Genomic DNA, 6,342 nt, shown 5'->3' with positions numbered 1-6,342 from the left:
AAAACATGGTGATTTTTTTTTTGTTAAACTCATATAAAGTTTACCAAAATGTTTACCAAAATTTCGATAGAGTCTCCCATATACCAGGAGGTCCCAAGTTATCAACAAATCATCTATACACAACCATTATTCATTGCTCATACACATTCTAATCATTTAGGGTCTCAAACATCATATTATTCAAGAGTACAAACACAATATTCCAAATATCAATATTTTAAAGTCAGACATAAATTAATTCTTCGATAAACGAAACAAACATGCATTAAGATTATAAATACATAATAACACAATTTATGTTCAAACATTTGATTTAAATGACGCTACTACAATTCAAGTAATATAGTTTCTTGAAAGACAAAATACATCAACGTTCATTTAGTTTTTAATAACACAAAAACTAAAGGATTTAAAATATTATTCTTGTTGTGAATATAATGGACCTGCAACAATATAATATTTGAAAATAATTATATTAAAAGCAATAATATCATAGAGAAGAGAAAACAAATATATATATACAATGCTACTATCATAATTTCTTACAATTCCCCATCTAAATTCCATCTAATACTTCCAGGTTCATTGTTCTAGGAATCACTAAACATTTCCCTCCTTTTTCATTCCATAAATTTTAACCAACATCCGTATTTTTAAGGCTGAAGGAATAATTCTTTCAATATGCTAATCTCCATTTCATTAACACCTTTAATCATTCTCCATCAAGAATACCATCATAACACTTCTTCCCAAAACCTGAAAGGTAATGCCAACATTAATGAATCTCATTAGTATCATTAATCACTATTATTGGGACTGACTAATCAAGTTCATTGTAAATACTAACATCAACGCAACCGATTGATGTCATTGATTATCTCCAACCGGAAATAGTCAATCAATTATCCCTAACACCTTGGGCTATTTCCAAGAATACGAATGTCAAAGATTTTTGATATCATTAGCTTTCACATTAGGAATAACTAATCAAGTTTCATGTGATTGCTGATATCGATGTCACCCATCAATATCATTAACTATTTTTACCCCAAATAGTTAATCAAGTTCAGTATCTCTCATTTTTAGGAATGATCATGCCGATGTTAATAAACCTCACCAATATTATTAGCCTCCCGTACTCAGGACCGGCTAATTACATTCAAGAAGCGATCATCAATAAAGTTCATTAATATAGCTCATATTCTTAATCAAATCAATTACTCAAATCAATTTGTTATTTCTCACTTATTTCACCTTATCTTTTCTCTTTACGACTTCACCCATAGATATAAAATTCAAGAATTGAGCAGAGTATCAAAATTACTGTTATTTAAAAATGTATAGGTATGAAAGACCTACTTACTGCAGAAGCTCGACTCGTGCTTCCTTGCTGCTGTTGTGCCCCTCTTGCAGTTCCTCCTAAATTCACAAGCATACAAAATTATTTCTTACTCAAGTCACATTTTACAAAATAAAAATAATAACAACAACAATGTTTATTCCCCTTTTTACAATTGTTTTTCTTACATTTGCGTTTCCATTACATCTCTAAATATTACGGTTCATTATCAAATCATAACTAACATCACAATTTCAATTTCAAATATGGTTTATTTCCTTTCAAACATCGAGAAATGACACTACACATTTTTTAAAGGGAAGGAAACCGGATTCTACCCCTAACATGACTAAATTTCTCTGTTTTTCCAATTAGCTGAATTTGTCATTAGAGGTGACAGCTCGACCTCTCCCTATATATTTATCTATATTTGGTATTCTAGAGCTCCAAATTAAGCAGGGTCAGACTCTTTGGAAAGCTAACATCCTTATTTATAACTCCTATAAGAAACTTTCCTCGAATCTCATCATATTTAGGCTTGAATCCTTTTTGGAATCAAGGAGACAATTTTGTCCAGTTTCGTCAACGGTTTTTAGATGAAATTTCAATTATCTTCATTTTCCTTTCTTCTCTCAAGACAACTATTCCTATGCTTCATAAATCCTTCTAAGATATGTTGTTACACCCCGAGATTTTTTTTCATGATAAATACAATTCCCATGAGCCTTGAACTCAGGAAAATAAGGATTTTTTTTTTCCGATATCTATAACGTCTTAGTTCCACACACAATGTACCATAATAAATAATACATGGTTAAGGAAATAAATTGGCATTTGATATAATAGAAACATAATCACTAAGAAATAAGAAAAACATAAATACTTTTTCTCCTTTTCTCTGTGGTTACAACTCCCAGAAAATTTAATACTATCCGAACTACTCCTAAAACAACTGTCTCGTAATGGAAAATTTCTTCTTGTCGTTCATGGTAGAAGTCCTGCATAGAACTAATATTTATGTAAAAATGAACAACTATAATTACATAAAAGTAGAACCACTGATTCCCTACACTTTCATGCTATCGGTAGGTTATAAGTCACAACATGCTCTTTGTCCGTAAGACCTCGACATGTTTTGTCCACAAGATCTCAGTTCATTAAAGTATATTGCACCTCTGTATTTCCGTAACTGCACTTACTCTTGCTCATGCTAGTTGGGTATACCACCCATCCTTTCTAAAACAGTTATCCCTTATCTTTACGCAGAATCACCCATTTATTTCACATTTTCTAATAGTGAAATCGACTAATCACTTTAATCCAGTCATTGTTATGCCAATGACCATCTCAATTACTCTGTTCGACATCATCTTGAATATCCATCTTGAGATCTACGCATTCACCCATTCGATCACGTCATCCTGCTAACAAATATCATAAACTTGTTTTATTAACCGTTATTTTTAACGTGAGTACTCCCCATTGCTTATACCCTATACTATCACATCACATCTTCCATTCTAACAATTTCATTTCTAACACTGAATAACCACTAGTTCCTATGAAAGGAACTAGGTTCCTATTCGGTTCCATCAATTACGGTTCCTTTCTCCCTGTCTGAGTCACTAATGCTTTACAACAACTTTATAGACTAAGGCACAAACCCTTCGATCTAAACCTGTAATTAGAATTTATGTTTAAAGCCTCGATCCCTAGTGCCCTTCCATTAACATCTTCAGTAATTCCTGGACACTAATCAACAGTATCACTCCAGTAAATAGTGTCATGTACCAGCACTAACTGATCAATACCAAGTAATAACTCCTTGTCCAGGATCGCCCTAACAATTCTATTCGGCCCTTCCCAACCATTTAGGAACATTTTTTTCTCAATCCAAGCCATGCAATAATTTCTTGATCAGCCAACCACTCTCATTCCTCCTCACCAAGCATTCGACCTTCACCAGTTAGTAATGCTCATTGTCCAAAACGGGGTATAACGCTGCAATAATTCGGAAACAAGAATTATCATGACATCTCAATCGTTTTCACGTATTCAATCACAATACACGTTTTTTTTCTGATAAAATATTTTTTTTTCAAAAATAATTTAAGATTCCATATTAACATTATACTGCGTATACCAATTATCCACTCGATAATTGCTTCTATTAGTAACCCTTTAACCAGAACATTAGTCTCAAACATCCAGACAAGTAATTCCTCCCATTATGCCCATTTACCAGGCATCTATCATATTTACCCAAACTCAGCATTGATCCCATGTTCAGACCATTACTTTTGACTATCCAAAAATCCAACCATCTAACATTTGACATTAACCTCGTTACCGGGTCATTAATCCATTCATCCAATTCCCGGCACCACCCCCATCACTAGATCTCTTATTTATCTGCCCAATTCTTAGGCATCGACCCCATCATCGGGTCTCTTATTTATTCATCTAATTTGCCGGGCATTGACCCCCTTATCGGGCCACTGATTCATATGCCTAATTTTCTGGGCACTAACCCCCTTTACCAGATCACAATTCATCTGTCTAATCTTTCGGGCACTGACTCCCTTTTTTGAGTCACTAATTCATCCGTCCAATTTCTCCGGGCATTGACCCCCGTTTACCGGGCCACTAATTCATCCGCCCATTTTTCCCGGGTGCTGACCCCCTTTACCGGGTCACTAATTCATCCGCCCAATTTCTCCAGGCACTGACCCCTTTACCGGGTCACTAATTCATCCGCCCATTTTTCCCTGGTGCTGACCCCCTTTACCGGGTCACTAATTCAGCCACCCAATTTCTCCAGGCACTGACCCCTTTACCGGGTTACTAATTCACTCGCCCATTTTCTCGAGCGCTGACCCCCTTTACCGGGTCACTAATTCAGCCACCCAATTTCTCCAGGCACTGACCCCTTTACCAGGTCACTAATTCATCCGCCCCTTTTCCCGGGCACTGACCCCCTTTACCGGGTCACTACTTCGTCCGTCCTATTTCTCCAGGCACTGACCCCTTTACCGGGTCACTAATTCATCCGCCGCTTTTCCCGGGCGCTGATTCAACGTATAAATTTGTCCACAATTAGCACAACCATAATATACATAATAATATCATAAAATTACTTTATTATAAATTAAAAGCATAACGCACTACAATCTTTTTTTCAAAAATATATGATACCGTTCGTATCAATCATTACAATCCTTCAATCGGTTCCACCGCCGCCAATTCCTCATTAGGCAGTTATAACTTTTCAATTTTCTTAATAATAATATCACATCAATGTTCATATTTAAAATGGCATTATAAAAATTTTCTACATCTTAACATTCGTAAAATTTTCTAAATAGATTAGGTGTCGGGCACCTACCTGTAGTCTGGTCACGGAATGCACGACCTTGATATTGTCCTCCCATAGGCAACTCTCCTGTACCAACAAGAATTACTAAATCACTTATACAATTATTTCTTTCTGAAATAATTTATATTTATTTCGCCATCGCGAAATTAAATTTAAACTTCACATTCATAAATCACTAATAAACTACTTTACCCATAACCAATTATTTTATTTATAATACATTTATTGCCATGGTCTATCCAAGTAATAAATTGGTTGTTTTATCCATTCCATGACTTCAATTCCACCATTTTCCCAATCCTTATATATTACAACAATAAGATTAAACAAGGATTTTGTCATAATTTAACAACCAACTTAAACAACTCAATTCATTTATTTTCATGAACTTGGTCAAATCTTTATAAGATGGAAAAATTCAGATTTTTTTTCCATCCTATTTAATTTGCAATTCAAACCTTCTCACCATGTTTCTTAACATATTTCAACACTAATTTTATCATTACCCACATCCACATTCCATCCTTTTATTTCTTTCTTCACTTTGCCAAATTTATTAGTTTAGTAAGGATGGCATTTATTTTCTTTTTTTCTTTTTCTTTTTTGCATCCTACTTGTTTATGCATTACTTAACCCTATTAAATATATTTCCATTCACACTAAAATTCTAACTTAGTCAAATACAATTTTCCTCTTCTTCCATCATTTAACCTTGCCGAATTTATTTTTTTAAAACATCCAAGGAGGGATCAATTCTTCTTTGATTCTAGTTTTCAAAACCTCATCTAAGATTAATTTTATTCATTTAAGCATGGTAATTTTCCTTTTCATCAATCACATATATTCCCTACATTTTTCTACCAATGCCAAAATTTCAAGTAAAGGGTAGCATGAAATTTCTTCAACTTTTTACTCAATTAAACACTAACCCATTCAATTCTCATGCCAACAAATAAAATTTCATCACAATATCACAAATTACTACAACCAATATGCTAATCACAAAGTTCCATAATCAAGCCCATCATCACCCAAGCATACATGTATGAAATTTCTACAATCAACACAATACAATCATATTTACTACTAAGATAACAAGGAATTTAATTAGAAGAAACCTCAAGGTGAAACCACCCTTTTTTTCTCCCTCCTTCTTCTTCCTTTCTCCCCACTTCATTCTTCCTCCACTAGCTTTAAAACCCTTAGATCACTCAAATATTTAGTGTAGCTCATCATAAACCTTTTTAATTATCTTAACTCTCCATAATCATGTATTATTTTCAAGAATGGATGAGAGAATTGTAGAGAAATGTAGAAAATCCCTAACTCCCCTTTCTCTCCATGTAACCCGCTGGACACCCCAAGCAAATTGGGGTTTATATAGTAAAATTTTCATTATTTGCATTTAAGCCCTTGCCTTTCATGTTTAAATCTATTTAGTCCCCATGAGTCATTTTCTTTTCTTTTCTTTTTCCTTTTGGTAGGCTGGAAACAGCCCTTTAAAGGCTGGCATTTCAACTAATTTATTCTATCTTTCTTTTAATTATATCAATATGTGTTTCTGGTATATATATGTTTTTTACCCGGTTACTGGTACTTTTTCGTGCAAATTCTAAAAGTCACCAGA

The 6,342-nt window shown here is 33.9% G+C and overlaps 1 long non-coding RNA gene across 1 annotated transcript; it reads right to left on the bottom strand.

The window, feature by feature from the left end:
• Positions 1 to 457: 457 nt before the first annotated feature.
• Positions 458 to 6,054, bottom strand: LOC133669606 (uncharacterized). The gene is made up of 4 exons (XR_009833917.1): positions 5,834 to 6,054; positions 4,725 to 4,781; positions 1,360 to 1,419; positions 458 to 756 (listed from the first exon to the last, which is right to left on the bottom strand). It is a non-coding gene; the product is annotated as an uncharacterized LOC133669606 (long non-coding RNA).
• Between the last annotated feature and the right edge of the window lie 288 nt (positions 6,055 to 6,342).

Source organism: Populus nigra, chromosome 12 (assembly GCF_951802175.1).
Source record: "Populus nigra chromosome 12, ddPopNigr1.1, whole genome shotgun sequence".
Classification (NCBI taxonomy): Eukaryota; Viridiplantae; Streptophyta; class Magnoliopsida; order Malpighiales; family Salicaceae; genus Populus; species Populus nigra.
Note: the sequence above shows the minus strand (reverse complement) of the source record. Positions and strands in the feature narration are given on the sequence as shown.